General features: G+C 41.8%; 1 pseudogene; it reads right to left on the bottom strand.

Annotated features, from left to right (window-relative positions):
* Positions 1-4,604: 4,604 nt before the first annotated feature.
* LOC102811106 overlaps positions 4,605-19,634 on the bottom strand; it is a 95,106-nt pseudogene continuing 80,076 nt past the window's right edge.

Below are 19,634 nucleotides of genomic sequence, written 5' to 3'. Positions count from 1 at the left end.
AGGCCAAGTGCCCATCAACTGAAGAATGGATAAACAAACTGTGGTACATACACACAATGGCATATTATGCTACCTTGAAGAAGAACAAGGAAGCTGCAAGCCACCATATAACATGGATGAACCTTGAGGATATTATGCTGAGTGAAATTAGTCACAAAAAGAGAAATACTGCATTGGACCACTACTGTAAAAGACTAAGAAAAAGAAACCATACTAAAGGGAGGTAGGAGGAATTCTTTGTTGATTGCTGGGAAGTTGGTGGTGGGTGAGGGGAGGGAGAGGAAGGTGGAGCGCAGTGTAGGGATTAGACACAGGAAAGTTTGGGTGCTGGGGAGGGGGGCAATATACAAAGAGAGAGAGGGAAACGGAAGAACAAACAGATGGGAGAACAATTAGGCATGTTTGAATGGGCTAAGTGGGACAGAGATAAAGAATGATGTATGCACAAACTTGGAACTACAGGGCTCTGGGATACAGAGATTGAGTTATGGTTGGAATGGGGAAAAGGGGGGAATGATTTTAAGATGCTCATCAGTTTCTTTTGAATCTTGGTTTTCCTTGCATTATAATATAAAATAGACACTGGAGGGGGAGAGAAAGTAATAGTCAGAAACATCACTATAGAAAGTTTGTAAGTCTGTCTTCTGCCATAACTGATTGGAATACCTAAAATGGGGCTACAAGGTGCCCAGGGAAGGAGGCTTCCTGAGGAGCCTCTGCAATACATAAGACTATAGGTAGAAGCCTGAACCACATCCAGATCTCCAGAGATGGAAAATTTCCACTTTAAAGGATGAGCAAACCAGCCTGGAGCGGCTAGAAGTACAGAAGATACTTCTTGAAAGAAAGACCTACAGGAAAAATACAAAACAATAGAGGCAGATGGACTGTTACTACAAGAACAAACAAGTTGCTTGCCCAGGAAACATCAAGGCAAGTGGTCAGGTCCCCTCAATGCAAAGCCCCTTCCAAGACAGACTTAACGGAAATACGCGCTCTGATTGGTGACCACACTCATCGCCGATAGGGGGAAGTGGGGTAAAAGCAGCAAGGAAGAAGCCAGATAAGCCTTACAATGTTCGGTTGGCTTCTGTGTACCCAGATGGGGACTTGGTTGGCCAGAAGTGTGGGGAGGCCTGGGGACTCTTGTGCCCAGAGTCAGTGGCATGGCCACAGAGGACTAGAGTGGAGAGAGAATCTACCAGCAGATAGGAAGAGAGGGCATATGCACAAGAACACCCACACTTGCAGATAGTACCCACTTGACCTGGCCCTGATGACTGGATGACCAGACCTCAACCAGTAGAAGAAAGAGTAGGAAAAAAAGAGTGATCTGATACAATTTGATGAACTTGTCCTACACCTATGGATGCAGTAACCCAAAAGAGGGAACAAAGCCTTATAGCACGAAACATTCCCACCCCCTCCACACACAGAGTAGGCAGAGATGGGCAACTTGGACATTGGATACCCAAATTGGGGGTGGGGTGGGGGTAGGGGGACTCAAAAGGCAAGAAGTGACTGGCTTATAAGCTTTCAAGAGGGAACCTAGAGCTAGGGGGCTTGGAGGAAGGCAGAATCTCCAGGCGGAGCTGATGAAATGAAATGCAGATGGGTCACTTGTGATACTATAGTGAATAATTGTTATCACGACTGATTGTGAGAGTTGGAAATGTAAAGATAGACATTTTGTATCAAGGAAGGGAGTGATTAACTCTCCAGTCTAGGAGCGGAGGTCTCTAGGACCATCAACGGAGAAGAGCTGAGAGCGGTACCCTAGCCAGAGAAGTAGCGATGCCTGAGACAGAGGCAGAGACGATGACTTGGAGTGATGAAGCAGCGGGGAGCTTTGGATCCAGAGAGGGAGAGGGACTGTGTGGTGAAGACTGGGGAGGGGGGAGTTTAGGGAGTGGATTTATAGGGTATACCCTTTGGTCAGTTGATGATGTATGGAGGGGATTGGAACCATGGCAATTGAACGATATACGGTGGAATGAATGTAAAGCTAAAATTCTCTCATGTAAACTATCATATAATTCACAATAAAACATTAAAAAAATGATGGCTGATACTGGGCCTGGGTCTACTGGAATCCACCCTTCAAGATGATCAAGGCCATATGCATATGAATGGAGTTAGTTCAAGTTAGAGGGAAAGATTGAACTAGAGTGTTTTAAAAGGTTAATGTGTTTGACTACCTTATGGATATTGGCTTCCCCTGACAGTTACTGTAAAATGGACATACACGTGTTATAGGAATATTGGGAATTATGATTACAGAGAATTTGTAAACTTACCTTCAGCATATACTTCATTGGATTTGCTAAACAGGGAGTTAAAATGTGCCTTAAAAAAAAAAATCCTTTTGGATTTAAGCCTTTGCAGAGTATGGGGCTTTAGGTGGAATCTTGAGCCCACTGAGTACCTTCAGAGTTGAGAAATTTGCATTTGAAAAGACATGCAGACCAACCCAGAACTTCTGGAAGAACTAGATATTCAAGAGGAAAAATAAAGTGGACAGTTTGGTGTTTTACGTTTCTGAGGTATCAAAGCAAGGGAAGATGCCCCATCAGAGAAAATTCCCTTCTAAGGCTGAAATTTAAAGGAAATTATATGCTTTCTGGGTTTACTTGTGAGTGGAATTGGAGGAAATATAGCAATAATGACACGGGCTGAGTTTGGACATGTTCTGTTTTCGCTTTGTTGACCTTGAGATGAAATAACAGGAAAGGCTGACTGATCTGAAGTTTAGGGAATTGTGTGGGCTCTTAAAATCATGGGCACTGAATTAGCCTATGGGGATTAAGGATGATTTTAAGTGCATGGAGGTGTGTGTGTACTCCAAAAATTGCAGCTGATACCCATTTGACCTAACTTGGATAACTAGGGTTGTTGGGCTGACTAGGATCCGATCAGATGAATATAAAGATGTTTGATACTCTGAGCAAGTGTCAGTTGCAACAATTTGATGAACTGGGCTTTTTTTTTTTTTTTCTTGTTTGAGAAGTCTTTCAGGCTCATGTACTTTTATTAACACGTATCTAGTAATGAGAACTGATCTAATAGACAACTGAGAGTAAAAACTAGATCTCTTGAAGTGCAAGAGCTGAAACAACCTATTGTGGTTACTTCATTTAAAAAGAAAACATAATGAATGATCTGAGCAGGGTTGTTGTTGTTAAATGCCATTGAGTTGTTCTGACCCATAATGACCCTCATAGGGTTTCCAAGGAGCAGCTGGTGAGCTTGACCTTGTGGTTCAAATGACTTTTCAGTGCAGCACGTTGGCCCACAGTGCCACACTTACACTAGTTTAAAACAGGCCGAATATTGACACTGCATTACGCTTGTGCTGGCACTATTTGTTTAAAATGGTGAATATTCAAACATGTAGGCTCTAGATCTAAACCAAAGAAAGTCTGTCACAAATCATAAAATTCTAGGTATTGATATCCAACTTATGTGTAATATCAAAGTTTTTGTTGTGCCCTATTATTAAGTAAAAAGTATTATAAATAAGTCAAATTACAATAAGTTAATGACCTGCATATATTCATATGGGTCGATGTTAGTATACCTAAACAGGAAACAAATGGCCGTCGTATCTACCTACATCAGAAAAAAATGAATATTTGTCTAGATTTGCATACTCATCACTATAAGAAGAAGTATGCAGGTTTGTAAGGTTTCAGCATCAGTTGTCAGAAAAACAGCAGTTATTCCTGCAATAGCTCATTAGCATCTATCTAGATTATTTTTAGGTTATATGATTTAAAAGACACTACAAAACCACCTGTCGATTACCTTACAATAGCTGAATACTCATGAAAATGTGTAATTATTCTGAGATGTGTAATTATTTTGAGATGATTCTGCCATGAAGTCTAGAATCATTATCAGGAAATGTAGCAATGCGATAGAGAACAGCTAAACATCATGACTAAAACTGATCATTTAAAAACAACAACAACAACAACAAACAAATGAACACCAACAACCTGGTCATCAGGAAAAATCACTACTACTATTTTGGGTACACTTTCACATATAGGATCCTGATCTGGCCAAAGTACACTACTACTGAGAAAGAAAATTTATCTCAGGAGCAGTCTATAAAGTTCTAGACTAACCACCTATGGCTAGCACTGACTGGTCCAATTAGCTCTTCCCCAAGCAGTTTCATACTACCCTACCAAATTCTGTAGTTAAATAAAAAACCCAAAGGGCATATCGTTGCAGATGTGGGACTCTAGCACATTCTTATTGCTGCGTTCAGTTTGGAAATGAACATGTCCTACCCATAAGTGGCATTTCAGGAAATAGGGAAGAAATAGTGGTAAATTTAAAAATAATTGCACTATTGATAGGAAAGTAAAAACATGTTTCAAAGTCTACAATAAGTCCATATCCAAAGGAGTAGTATAAGTCAGTCAGTAATGTGCTGGTTTAAATTCTGTGGTACAACTGTGCAATCGTGGGCTGATTCTGCCCCAATGGCATGGGTATGACTCACTTACGACCTGTTTATAGATGCAGATTCTACAGAGCTATGATAGTTTCTACTGAGTGAAATTCACAGAAGTTCCAGGGTATTCATGCCAGGATCATGCCTCAAGCAAAGTTTCATGTAGATGAAGATAAAGAGGTTTCTTGGTCAATACCTGCAATGTCTTCTTTTTAAAATCAGTCGGTGTCTTGTATAGTTCTATTACAATTAACCCAGGTTTAATTTCATTCATCTCCATGAAAGAAAAGCACTTAGTGTTGGTAAACTTTTTTTTTTAGGCTTCTAGGGTTGAAATTCAAAGAAGATAGCTGCATCTTTAAATAATTTTTTCAACATGGTTCTGAAACTCAATGTCCACACTGAAATGAACATGTATATTTTCTTTTCTTGAGGCAACAGGAGTGTCTTCCACAGGAGTCAAATCTATTCCATTCAGAACCATTATACTAACTGTGACATAGAGATTGATGCATTGCTTGGCATCTTTTGGACCATCCCCCCCCCCCAATTCTTATGGTAAGTAATGTCACTCCTGATTCTGATGACAGTAATAAAGTGCCAGGAACTCTATCAAGAAAGGAATTAGGAGACTGTGCTCCTGCTCCAGCAACATCACCTTTTTTTCCCTTCCTCAAATTTCAAATTCTCTTCTTCACCAGGTGTTAAAATTCTTCTTAATGGGACAGGCTGAAACATCAAATAGAAATTCTTTGTTATATGTAAGAATATTCTTTAGGATTGGTTCTAGTGAAGCAAGCCTCTAGCAAACCATGGTCCATCTCCCAACCCTGAAGTCATTGGGATCAGCATAACAGGAAATTTCCCAGACTCTAACCCCTCTGAAGCATATCTAACAGGAAGAGCCACACAGGTGGTGTTTCCTGTGTAATCATGAGTCCCCGGCGCCCCTTGCTCGAACAATGCAAGCCATATAAGCTATGACTGCTGATACTTTGTGGCATGGCAGATTTAGGAGAATTTTTGGTCTCCCTGTCACCTGACAATATCTGTTGTGCCAATATATTTTTCTTTCCCTAAATAAGACCTTATAGTGGTCATCATTTTTTTTTTTTTTTTTTTTTTTGAGATTCGAACCCGTAACATTTGGGGGCTTGTCTGGGATGACCACTGTGTCCTAAAGCCTCTGTCCGACAGCAGCTCCAGGGAGGAGAGACTTCTAGAGGACGCGCTCCCTGAGACATTCCAAGTCCCCAGACTCACAACTTCCTGTCGGAGCACTTGGTGGGAAGACGCACATAATTAAATTAGTTAGTCTTTGGCACCTGGACCTCTGGAGGGAAAATTCTGCCAGTGAGACTTGTCTCCTAGTCTGGCCAGGGAAAGAGGGTAGGACGTGGCCACAACTCTTCCTGGCACCTTCTCATTGGGATGCCGCATGAGAAGCCTGGTAATTTACTTCCACTTATTTTGTCTTATTTTCTCCTCTCTCTCTCTCTCTCTCTCTCTCTCTCTCTCTGTTTCTCTCTCTCTCTCTCTCTCTCTCTGACTAATTCACTCTTCCTCCCTCTTTTTCCATGTCCCGCTCCCCCTTGACTCTCTGCTTCTTTCTCACACTCTTTCTTTTTGTCCCTCTAATTGGACTTTTTGCCCTAGGTCTTTTTGTATTTCTGTAGCCCAGAAGACTTGTTTCTCCTTTTTCTATCTCCTCCTGTCTTCTGTTTCTCAGTCTCACTTGTTGGTGGACTTAAATTAATTTTGCCTCTCTCCATCTCCCTCCAAAAAAATGTCTTTTATTCTTAAAGTGCATTCTGCAAGACATATCTTGGTTCTACCCCCGATGGTGGGATTTTCAAGGTCTACAAAGCTGGTTATTCAGTCTCTCAAGTCAGGGAACTCTCCAAAACTTTGATATTTGTGAAATAGATTTCTTCTTGCTTCCACTATGGCAGGGTCAAGTAGTAAAGACAATACCCCCTTAAAATGCATGGTGAAACATTTTCAGACTGCTTTTTCTGATGACTATGGTGTTAGATTTAGTCTGGGTCTCCTCTGGACCCTATGTGAACTATAGTGGTCCTCCTTTAATGTGGGATGGCCCCACATTGACACATTTGACCCCCATGTTACTTGGGCCACCTGGGATCAAGTTACTGGGTCCCCAGGACATCCAAACCAATATCCCTACATACACATCTGGCTAAACCTAGTCCAGAAACCCCTGAGTGGCTGAAATAATGTGCCTGACAGTCTGGTTTAGGAATTATGTTAGGAATTATGTTAACAACCACCTGAACGAAAAAGGATCCTTGTTCCTTCTTAACCAGTGATTTGTATAATTGGAAAAATCAGCACTCCCCTTTTCTCATAAAACCCCCAGACCCTAATACGACTCTTAGAATCTATTTTCAAACCTATATGCCAAATTGGGATGATTGTCAGCAGATTTTAGTAGTATTATTTACAGTTGAGGAAAGGAGTAGAATCTGGCAAGAGGCCCAGAAATCAATCATTGCCCCCCTAGGGGTACTGAGGAAAAGAAGAGAGATAAAATTGAAGAAGAATTCCCCCAGAAAAGGCCAAATTGGGACCCCAACACTTCTGGGGAATATGCTCCTTAACAGCTTATCAACAGTACTTGCGGGCTGGAATCAAGGGAGCAGCCTGGAGGCCCATTAACCTCTCCAAAGTTACTGCCATCACCCAGCATGACAGAGAATCCCCTGATGTGTTTTTGGAAAGGTTACTTGAGGCACACCAGACCTACACTCCTATTGTCCTGAGGCCGAAGCAAACCATCGAGCTATCAACCTAAGTTTTGTTACCCATTCAGCACCCAATATCAAACAAAAGCTACTGAAGTTAGAAGGGTGTGAAGGGAAAAAACTCTCAAAGCTAGTAGAGATAGCCAGAGAAGTCTATTACAATAGAGACCCCTCGGGAGAAGCAGGAAAAAAGACAGTGGCAAAAGCCATTGTAGCAGCCTTAAGAGAAACTGACCAACTCCCCAGAGAAAATGCTGAAATATAAGTCAGCCTAAATCTGGCTCATCACGTCAACAGCCCCTGGGAAGGAACCAGTGCACATACTGCAAGCTAGAGGGACACTGGAAAAATGAGTGTCCCCAAAGAAAAGAGAAGCAAAGCTCATACACCCCTATTCTTAACTTAACAAGCCAGGATTAGGGATGCCCGGGCTCATACCCCTTAAGCCCCTTCGAGCCCCAGGTAACAGTACAAGTAGGGGACAAACCGATCAGTTTCCTGGTAGATACAGGGGCCATCCATTGTAGTCCAGGGAGGCACTGGGAAGGCGTCCCGATGCCCATGGACAACTAAAAGAGATTTGTCTTTCAGATCATTGGTTCTGCCTTCCATCTCATCTATTCTACTCCTTTGCCCTTTCAGACTATTGTCTATTTCTGATATTCTGTTATTGATTGTTTGGACATCTTCCTGTAGGTTTTGAATTGTTTCCAATGCTGTATCTATCTTATTTGATTGTTCCTGTAGTGCTTTCCTTACTTCTTCCTTATTTTTCTCAACTCCATTGTAAAGTGTTTTGAAACATTTTATAATCATTTTTCTGAATTCTTTCTCATGCATTTCCAAGGCCTGCCCTCTTTCCAGAATGGAATCCAGGTCTATCTTTAGGTCATTTGTCTCAGACATTTTCTCTTGTTTCTGAACTTGTGCTGATATGGCCATTTGCTTTTGCTTCTTGGATGTGTTTAGTGTTTATCTGTGGCCTTAATACTTAATTGAGTATTTTGGTATTTTTTATGCTTTCTGATTGCTTCCAGGGACATGTGATCAGGATGTGGGCTTTGCTTTTCACTCTTCTTATTGCTTAACTGAGAGTAACTTTCACAGCTGTTGTGTGCCTTCCTGGTATATAGCAGTTGGTATTGGTTCTTGCTTGGGTTTTGGTATTTTATACAGTATGATTGTAGCTTGGCTATATGGCAGCAGTTTCTGTCTCTTCTTGTGTAATATAGGGAGAGAAATAGTTTCCTAAATGTAGAAGGGGGAGCATAAAACAGAAAAGCAGCACAAGTGGAAAAACAAAAACAACAACAAAAACTAGACTGAATACTTCAGTCTATACTCACAGAAAAGAGAGAGGAGGGAGAGAAGAAGACAAACAAACAAAAAATCTGTAGCCTGATATGAGTGTGACTTTAATGTACTCTCTTCAGCTTCTTGCTTTCAAATCTGCTTGGGAGATTTCAAGATGTCAGTGTTGGTTTGTTATGCTATACCTCAGGCTTTAATTTAATTTTTGACCTATTTTGTTTTTAAGCTCTCTTTCCCTCACTACAGCCCTGTCCTGCCCTTTTCTGTATTAAAACCATAACAGCAACAACAATAAAACACATTCAGGGTCTGCTCTTAGGCTGAGTACTTGTGTGCATGTGTGGCAGAAGAACCCACCAGTGGTGAGGGTGGGGGTGTCCACTCACTCTGGCTCCCCCTCTAGTAACCAGAATGGAGGTGCACAAACAGTGGGGGCACCAATGACTAGATCCAAAAAAAAAAAAGAGAAAGAAAATCAGAACAAAGCAAAACTGACAAAGTGTATTGTCCACCTTTGCTTCAAGGTTCCCGTGACTTTTTTCATCGTGTGTCAATTTCCCAGCTTGGTCTTGCCATTTGGTCTCACCCAAGACTCTGGGCCTCTGAACCTGGCAGATTCAAAAGTCCACGATTTCTTACTTCAGCTTCAAGTTTCACTAGGTATAAGCCTTCAAACTTTTAAAATATTCCTATCTCCGTGGTTCCGAGTTTTGGAGCTCTGCCCTGGATCTGCTTTGCCTGGTATTCTGTGGTATGGATTACAGCGAACTTCACTGCACCTCCACCCTAGTCTCCATCAAGCCTCGCCTCTGATAACTCTGGACAACTAAAAGAACTGTCAACCTAGGAAGTCACACTGTGACTCACTCTTTCCTCATAATGCCAGACTGCCTTACGCACTGTTAGTTTGTGATCTTCTCCGTAAGCTCCACATCACTATTTCATTTTAAGAAACAAATATCCACATGACAGCTCAACCACCTACTGTCCTGCTAACCTGTCCCTTGTCTGAAGAATATCTATTGCAGGACAATCAATCTCCAGTGGCCCAGCCCAACAAATATCTAGAGTACCTAAAGCAGACCTCCCCCAAGGTATGGGCTGAATTCTATCCTCCTGGACCAGCACAGCATCAACCTTCTGTGACTGTGCAGCTCTAAACAAATGCTTCACTGATAACAGATAAAACAACACCCCATGGCACAAAAGGCCAGAGAAGGAATAGTCCCCCCTCCCCACATTTGGAGACTCATAGCCTCAGGAATTTGAACTAAGTGTCAATCCTCTTGGGATACCCCACTTCTACCTGTGCCTAAAAGAGGGACTAAGACCTAAGAGAAGTAGATAAAAGGGTCAAGACCTTACATCCTACTGTCCCAAACCCATATACTGTCTTGAACCTCTTAGCCCCCAGTCGGCAATGGTATACTGTCCTGGACTTAAAAGATGCATTCTCCTGCATACCCTTGGCCCCTATCAGCCAACTTTTATTTGTCTTTGAATGTACTGATTCTGAAATTGAGGTAGCGAGTCACTTAACTTGGACAAGGCTCCCACAAGATTTCAAAAATTCTTCCACTTTATTTGATGAAGCCCTCAGTCTGGACTTGGCCGGTTTTAAAAAGCAATGGCCACACTGCACCTTGCTCCAATATGTAGATGACCTCCTGCTTGAAGCCAGTGATCAGGTAACAAGCAAGTCAGCCACTGAACACCTCCTAAAAACCCTGCAAGAATTAGGCCATAAAATATCAGCTAAAAAAGCTCAAGTAAACCAACAAAAAGTCACTTACATGGGATACACCTTGAGCAAAGGGCAATGAGACCTGTCCCATGCCTGAATATCAGCCATCACCACCATCCCCATGCCGACCACCAAACGGCAAGTAAGAGAATTCCTGGGGACAGTTGGCTATTTCAGACTCTGGATTTTAGTCTTCACTGGCCAAGCCTTTTATACCAAGCAACTAAGAAGAATGAGATTTTAACTTGGACAGGTGTAGAGCAACAAGCTTTTGTAAGCTTCAAACAAGCCTTAGTCAAGGCCCCACCTTAGCCTTGCCAGATGTGTCTAAACCTTTTTTTCTCTCCATGTATGAAAGGTAAGGAGTAGTGCATGGAGTCATTACCCAAAAACTGGGACCCTGGGACAGACCAGTTGCTTATCTCTCTAAATGGCTAGATCCAGTTGTGGCCGGATGCCCCCCTTACCTAAAAGCAGTAGCAGCCACAGCCCTCCTAGTTAAAGAAGCTGACAAGTTAACCATGGGCCAAGAACTGGAGGTCCTCACCCCTCATTCAGTTGAAGCCCTTCTTCACAGTCCTCTTGACAGATAGATGACAAATATGTGCATCATTCAATACCAAGTGCTTCTATTAGATCAGCCTCAGGCAAGATTCCTTAAAGCCTCTATCCTAAACCCTGCAACCCTGCTACCTGAAGCTGACACCAATCATGACTGCACTGAAATACTTGAAGAAATCAACATGGCAAGACCTGACCAGACCAATGTAGCCCTACCTGATGCCGAAGCCGAGCTGTTCACAGGTGGGAGCAGCTTCATCCAACAGGGTATCAGGTACACGGGGCTGCAGTCGTCACTCTGAATTCAGTAATTTGGTCAGCCCCTTTACCACAAAACACTGTGGCTCAGAAGGCAGAATTACTGTTGTTAAGTGCTGTAGAGTCAGATCCAACCCCTAACGACCCTATACAGGGTTTCTGAGGAGCCACTGGTGAGCTTGACTTGCAGTTCAAATGGCTCTTGAGTCTGGCACATTAACCCACAGTACCACGCCAGAAGGCAGAAGTTAGTAGCCTTAATAAAAGTCTGCAATGGGCAGAGGGAAAACTAGTGAATATTTACACGGACAATAGGTATGCGTTCGCCACTACCCATGTGCATTGTGTCATCTACCAGGAGTGAGGGTTCTTAACCTCAGAGGGGAAAGAGATTAAAAATAAACAAGAAATACTCACTTTAATTCAAACCGTTTGGCTGCCCTCCAAATTAGCCATCATGCACTGCCCAGGGCACCAAAAAGGGAATACCAAAGAAGCTGTGGATAACCAAAGAGCTGATGAAGAAGCAAGATGAGTAGCCACTTCAGGGTCACCTGTCCCGGAACTGGCTCTTGTACCCTTTCCAGAGCCTTTGCTCCCCTCAGTGTCCTACTATACTGAAAAAGAAATTCAATGGGCCAAACAAAACTCAGCAAAGCAAGAAGGTACAAAATAGTGGACTCTCCCTGATGGTAGGACTGTGGTCCCCAAGGTGTTGGGTAAGTCAATAGTGCATCAGGACACCCATTTAGGGAAAACTAAATTTAATGAATTGCTTAGAAAACAGTTTTATATTCCTGACTTAAACAAGCTCCTAGACAGATTTGTAGCTAGGTGCATTTCATGTGCTCAAGTAATTGGTCAGACTTCAGCCCCTCATTCTGAAGGAATTAGATACAGAGGACAGATGCCAGAACACTGGGAGTTAGACTTCACTGAAATTAAGCCCTCAGCTCAGTCACAAAAGTATTTGTGAGTTCTAGTAGACATGTTTTCAGAGTGGGCAGAAGCATTTCCCACCCAAAATGAGACTGCCACAGTAGTCACACACACAAAATTTTTAGAAGACATAATCCCCAGGTATGGCCTCCCTCAATCCCTTGGATCAGATAACGGACCAGCCTTTTCTGCTACCTTAACCCAGCAAATTTCTAGATCCCTGGGAGTAGAAGGGAAGCTGCATTGTGCCTATCGACCCCAAAGTTCTGGACAAGTAGAAAGAATGAATAGAATCCTAAAAGAAATTGTCTAAATGTGTACTCAAAACAGGTGCTGACTGGCCATCCCTACTCCTCTTCACCTTGCTACACGCCACATGCATCCCTTACAAAAAGGGATTCACCCCATATGAAATTATGTTTGGCAGGCCCCCACCCTTACTACCAAGAATACAAAACTTAAAACAAACTGAAACACATAATCAACAATTGCTTAAGTCTTTACAGACACTCCATGAAATGCAGCAAGAAGTGTTCCGTGCAGTCAAAGATGCCATACCATATCCACCCTTCTAGTCAGAGCCCCTCCACTGGTTTCAGCCATGTGACTCTGTGTTAATCAAGCGCCATACCTCTTCAAGACTCGAGCCCCAGTGCAAAGGCTCCTTCATCATTATCCTGACCACCCCATGCACTTCAAAGTAGATGGAGTGACTCCGTGGGTACATCACTCTCACCTGAAGCCAGCCCCCATCAATGCACCATGGAGAGCTATCAAGGACCTGGAGTGCCCACTAAAGCTAAGACTGATGTGCTAGTGCTCTTAATGTGGTTATTGTTGCTCCCACCCCAAACACATAGTCAAAAGTTATCCCCAGAAATGTATTTGTGGACCCTAACCGAGGCAATCACAGAGAATTTAGTATATAGCAAAACCTTAATCAAAACCACAAATCCCGGTATTCCATTTTCCTTTACCATTGACCTTTGCTGTATTATAAAATGTGCCTGGATTCCCGGCCTGGGGTCATCAGAGGATGATGACCTAATTGGATGTAATGACATATTTCAAGAACAAAAGTTGCAAAATCTTGGTATATACCTTTGTCCAGGAACCCATGCCCCTGAGCAGTGTAATAATGTAGACTCATACTATTGCCATAAATGGCGATGTGAAACTATATCTACAATTACCGGCTATGCTAAGCACATTGATAAGAATATGCAACTCAAACAAATAGTCGCCAAGCCTGACTACACCACAGGACATTGTAGTCCCTTAAACATAACCATAAAAGACCCCTGGGATCAGGCACAAACATGGACTACTGACCTGACCTGGGGAAGTAGACTCTATGAGTCAGGACATGATACTGGTACCCTGTTCACAATCCAGCAAAAAGCACTTCCCCCCCCCCCCCCCCCCCCGGGTCAACGACTCCCACAGGGACCTGTAGCCAGACTACTATTACCCCCTTCTCTTATACAAAAGCCCGATATGACAGCACACCCTACCCTGTTAACTACACTAGAATAGTCATACTCTATTCTCAACTCCTCTAACTCTGAATTTGCACAAAATTGTTGGAAGTGACTGGATCCTAGAACCCCTTTTACACTGGGCTAGTTATTGGTTACTCCAGCCTCCCTTCAGAAAGTGAGTGTTCTGCCCAAATCTTCCATGCCACCCTAGGAGACATACAAGGACAAGACACATGCTTTACTGCCCCCCCCCACACACAATGTGAGCTAGTCTCAGTTTTCAAACCTCTGTACTACAGTAATTCACTTAGCCTACAATAACACAATTGTATATTATCAATCAACCACAAAAACCTGGTTCACTTGCTCCTTTAGCCTTACTAAATGTATATCTACCTATGCCTTTATCACTGCCAATCCCCCTGAATTATGCATCCTTGTATACCTTCTCCCTTGTATTGACGTATACAAAGGTGACCAAGAGCTGGCCCAGATCACAGATCCCAACCGTATGCGTCATTCCCGAGTTCCCATCCTAATTCCCTTTTCAGTCGGACTAGAATTGCAGGGTCCTCAGCTTTAGGTATTTCAGCCTTAGCAACACAAGGGCATGGAGTTAACAGTCTGTCCTGAACAATAAATGCTGACTTAAGCTGGTTAGAAAACTCAATTTCTAAAATGTTCGACCAAATTGAATCACTCACTGAAGTCTCCCTCCAAAATCGAAAAGGACTAAACCTCCTATTTTTACAACAAGGAGGGCTTTGTGCTGCCCTAGGGGAAGAGTGTTGCTTTTATGCCAATAAAACTGGGATAATTAAAGAAACATTAGCTGCAGTCAGAGAAAATATAGAAAGAAGAAATAAGCAGTTAGATTCAAACCAAAATTGGTATCAAACCCCATTCAATTAGTCCCCTTGGATAACTACCCCCATAATTGGATTAGCTGGCCCCCTTATGCTCCTAATACTTGGTCTCCTAATTGGCCCCTGTGTTCTAATCGCTCTTGTCAAATTTGTACGCAGTCGAATTGGAGCTGTAAAGCTCATGGTATTGTGGTCCCAATATACCACCTTAAACACTAGAACTAACATTGAAGAATCAAAGGTTTGACTCATTCCAAATAAACAGGAGGGAATGAAGCAAGCCTCTAACAAACCATGGTCCATCCCCCAACCCTGAAGTCCTTGGGATCAACATAACAGGAACTTTCCAAGACTCTAACCCTTCTGAAGCAGATCTAACAGGAAGAGCCACAAAGGTGGTGTTTCTTGTGTAATCATGAGCCCCTGGTGCCCCTTGTCTCAAACAAGGCAAACCATATAAGCTATGACTGCTGATGCTTAAAGTGACTTTGTATTCATGTCATCTTGACCTTTGTGGTCAAACTAACGATGCTTTCTTTTGCTTCTGTGCTTCCTGCTTCAGCAACTCCTTTGGAAATCCCCTAAACCTCGAGCCAAAAACTCAGCCTATGAAAGCCATCAGCCACTTCTCTGTGGCATGGCAGACTTAGGAGAGTTTATGGTCTCCCTGTCACCTGGCTATAGTTGTTGTGCCCCCCCCAAAAAAAAATTTCCCCCTAAAGTCAGACAATATAGTGGTCATCATTCTATTTTGACATTAAAACCCATAACACTAGTTTCATCAGATCCTTCACTTTAAATTTCTCATGGGAGTGTGCACTGTAAAGCTGCACTTCACAACTCCAAGCATGTTGCAATTTTGCCTATGATTTTCTTTTGTTCTTCTGTGAATTCAGAATTATTGCGTTGAGCGTGGGCCTCTTCTTGTAGTTGTCTTGCTAATTTCAGATACTCATATACTGCCTCCATCAGCTGTCCCCAAGAATAGAAGTCAGTATCTTTCCTGAAACCGGTGCCGCAGCACTTCAGCATACTCTGGGTCACCTCCGATATGGCTGGTTCACACTCTGTCCCTTCCTGCCCCCACTCCCCTGAGGCTGGGCTCTACAGCACCATCCTCTCCAGGACTGACCTTGACATTACCAGAATCAGGAGAAAGAACTACAATAACTGGTGCCACCTGCCAAGGAGCCGCCCTGAACTGGACATTTGCTTATGGATACAGTTACTCAAGATTACAATCAGAATGGAAGTTTCTTCAGATCAAAGAACATGCATGTCTTCTCAGTATACTGGTTGGTAATGATGGAAAATTTTGACATTTGGTTAGTAAAAAGGGGCTATAAACTCATGAATTAGCTGATTTATAAATTTCCATGGGTTTGCTTATTTTAGAATGAAGGGTCAAAGGAAAATCCCCACTGATTAGTTTTCCATTTTTCCAATTGGGTCTGATGAAAGGGAGTATGGACTGCTGCTGATTGGATTTTATTAATTGTGATTGTAAAAACTGTTATTGTAGAAGATATGTAGCTAAAGGAGGAAGTTGTTGTGCTGTCTAGTGCCATCAAGTTGGTTCTGACTCATAGCAACCCTGTATAGGATTTTGGAGGTTGTAAATCTTTATGGGAGCAGAAAGTCTCATTTTTCTCCTGAAGAACAGCTGGTAGTTTCAAACTGCTGACCTTGTGGTTCACAGCCCAATTCATAACCATTATGCTACCAGAGGAGTAGTTATCTTTCATTTCAGGAACCGACAATTCCAGGACCATCAAGAAGAAAGATAATGAGTGGAGCTTGGGATCCATGCCTCAAAAAAGAAGTGACAGCAGAGATGGTAGCAGAGGTGGTTACATAGAAAGACAGAGAAGCTATGGACTCTAGGCCCATGAACTGAATGAGGCTGTGTGCCTATGGGCTGGAGATTGGCTTTCAGAATGTGCCCTACTGACACTTAAATGAATACATATTTTTTGTTTTAATGTGCACATCAAATATTTCTGCTTTGTTCATTTGTGAAATGTAAGATGAAAATGGAGCCAGTGCATTTTCCCTTGTATGTATTTTAGTTATATCTGTCAGGCACAAGTACGATGCAACCTAATATAGACATAGTTAGCTCCACTCTTAGTGACATAAAAAAAATGACACAGTTTATGAGGATTTAAAAAGAATAAATGAAGATAAGACAAAAAAAGATAAAAAGAAAAGGTTTTGTGAGAAATTCTCAAAATGGCCCATCTAAAGGAAAAAAGCATGCATGAGATTGCTAGATGAGACATAGGGAGAATGAAATTTCTTCCAGAACTAGTTACTTTAAATAAGAATGAATTCATTAAGGTCACGGATGCCACACAGGCTAGAATATGAACCCCATACTCACTGGAGGAGGGACTCTCAAAACAGGGAAGTGCAATTCTTTGTGAGCTGGCCATGCAGCATATCTTCCCCTGTCTACTGGGTTACTGGGTTGGGTGCCTTATTTTGCAAAATCGAATAAAGAAAATCTCACTTTTCCTAAAATGAGTACAGAGTGGCTTTCTTGAGCATTTGTCAGTAGGCATTTGTGATAACTCAAGATATAGACAATGTTTTTCACACTAGCAAAACAGAAAATTAATTTTAAAAAGAATGAAACAAAAACCATAAACAGCTCAAAAGGGATTAAAGATCTAAATCTAAATACCAGAACTGTAAAGATCAGCAACAACAACAACAACAAAAAAATGCAAACTGAAGAGATCTAATATGTGGTATACATACACTTTCAACCATGACAAAAACACACACAAACTACAGAGATCAAATTATATGAGTGGGACATACTAGAAATTAGAAACTATGTACATCAAAACATTTCACCAAAACAGTAAAAAGGGAGCATATAAACAGTGATTTTTTTTTTTTTTTTTTTGCTATGATATATCAGACAAGGGATTTTTCTCTAAAATTTGTGGACTACAACTCACCTACAAGAAAAAGACAAAAAATGAATTTTTAAAACTGGGAATAGGACATGAATAGAAACTTTGTGTGGAATCACCCACACAATCACCAAATGTGGAGGCAATGCGGCTTAAGAAATAAAACACAGACACAGATTAAAGTTTAAGCGAGAAAGAAGACTCATGATCTCTAGGATCAGGAGCCCTGAGATAAGAGACAAGTCTAATCTTGATATTTATTCACTTCCTTTCCCTCATCCCCCTAGGGTGTCATCTATCACCTTGACAAATAAAGGGTTCTTATGTTCTCAGGAAATTAGAACATAAACAAAACGTTTAACAAAGAATGCATCAATAGGTTTCATGGGAACATAGTGCTGAGTGCTGGTTATCACCTCTGGTCATCTTTGCACTCTGTCAGTTTTGCATCAGAGCACACACTGCATGGATCACTGCAGTTTTCTGCTTCCTTAGGCCATGGACCACAAGGAGTCCCTTCCTCTAGCTGTTCCTCATTGTGGTCTCCAGCATGTCCCCCTTTTTGCTTTTGTGTTAGATGCATGCGGGTAAGAATCGGGAACACTTGCTTGGAGGTAGACTTCAAATTCATTCCAATTTTGCAAACTATGCATGAAAATGTGAAATAGCCAATTATTAGAAAGAAGATCACAGTGATACTTATAGCATAATGCTTAAAATAAGTGAAAGGATTAAAATGCTGGAGGGTATTAGCAAAATCAGTAAGGACAGGTTCACTAGTTGATAATTATTAGTTTGAGTACTAAAATAAATAACATCCTTTTGCAATTCTTTCACATTAAAAGTCAAATTTTGGGAAAAGGTGCCAAGATGATGAGCTTTGACCTTTAATCCAGGGGTGCATGGTGCTATTCCACATTAAAATGAGTAATAAAAAAGTCTGTGTAATTGTATTGACAGGCCAAATGTTGCTGGGTTTAGAAACATCGAACTTGTTCTCCCAGCCAGATAACAGATGTCTTAAGACTGGAAAGTTCCTCTTCTACATGTTTATTGAGTCTGATTTGGACTCTCAAGGTTTGACTTGCAGCAGTCATCCAGTTTTTGATGAAACTGGGTGTTTGGACTGACTCATGTAAAGTTATGGAAGAGACAGTGATTGCTGATAGAATAGCTACTAGAGACACTATACCTATGATTTGTTGTTGTTATTGTTGTTATGTGCCGTGGAGTCAGTTCTGACTCATAGCGACCCTGTACAGAGTTTCCGAGGCTGTAAATCTTTACGGGAGCAGAAAGCCTCATCTTTCTCCCACGGATCAGCTGGTAGTTTCGAACTGCTGACCTTGCAACTTGCAGCCCGATTTGTAACCACTACGCTACCAGAGCTTCTATGATTAAGACTCCAATAAATCTCTGGGTATGGTGGAGCAGTTTTTGAAATTCAATTTTAATGATTCCTAAGATTTTTTGGTAAGGGATCCATGTCCCAGTAATTCTGATCAGGGGGATGACAGTTTGATTCTGAATTGCAGTTCTATCAATACATGAAAAATATTGTCAATTCTGGCAGGTAGGAAGCTAATTGGAATATGTAAGTATTCTTACTAATAAAACCATAAGTGTAAAAGGCACATACAGCAAGCTGTCATGTCTGATTTAATGTTAATTTGATTTTTCTTTTATTAGCAGTTCTGGAATCTACATGTCCATTCCAGAACTTGGCCTTAGTAAAGGCTGAGGCTATGAGCCATAAAGTATTCTGAATGGGTACATTCATATGTGTGCTTTTTAGAAAGGGCCCAATCCAAGATGGTACCATCTAAGCTTAGTATCATTACTAAATTCTACGTTTTTTTCAGAAGCTGAAAAGTGCCATAGAAATTTGTGACACGAGTGTGTGGTGAGGGAGCCCTGTAGCTCACCTATTGGGATCCAATCAACAACTTCCCAAAATTAATTTAATTTCTAAGGAGCTCTGGTAGAGTAGTGGTTACAAATTGGGTTGTGAACCTCAGGATCAGCAGTTCGAAACTACCAGCTGTTCTGCGGGAGAAAGACGAGGCTTTCTGCTCCCATAAAGATTTCCAGCCTCGGAAACCCTGTTACAGGCTCGCTATGAGTTGTAACCGTCTCCACTGTACTTAACAACAACAACATTCCACCTTCTCAGAGCAAGAGTCCCATAGTGGAGGGGCACTAGCATCCCAAAGTTATTTCTTTCTACACATGGACAACCAAGGGTGGGAACAGTTAGTGAGGTTACTGAACATTTCAACAGTGGTTATTCCAAGAAAATTAAGCAGGGACATTATCAGTT

This window comes from Chrysochloris asiatica, unplaced genomic scaffold, assembly GCF_000296735.1.
Source record: "Chrysochloris asiatica unplaced genomic scaffold, ChrAsi1.0 scaffold00464, whole genome shotgun sequence".
Lineage (NCBI taxonomy): Eukaryota > Metazoa > Chordata > Mammalia > Afrosoricida > Chrysochloridae > Chrysochloris > Chrysochloris asiatica.
This window is presented reverse-complemented; position numbering and strand designations above follow the sequence as displayed.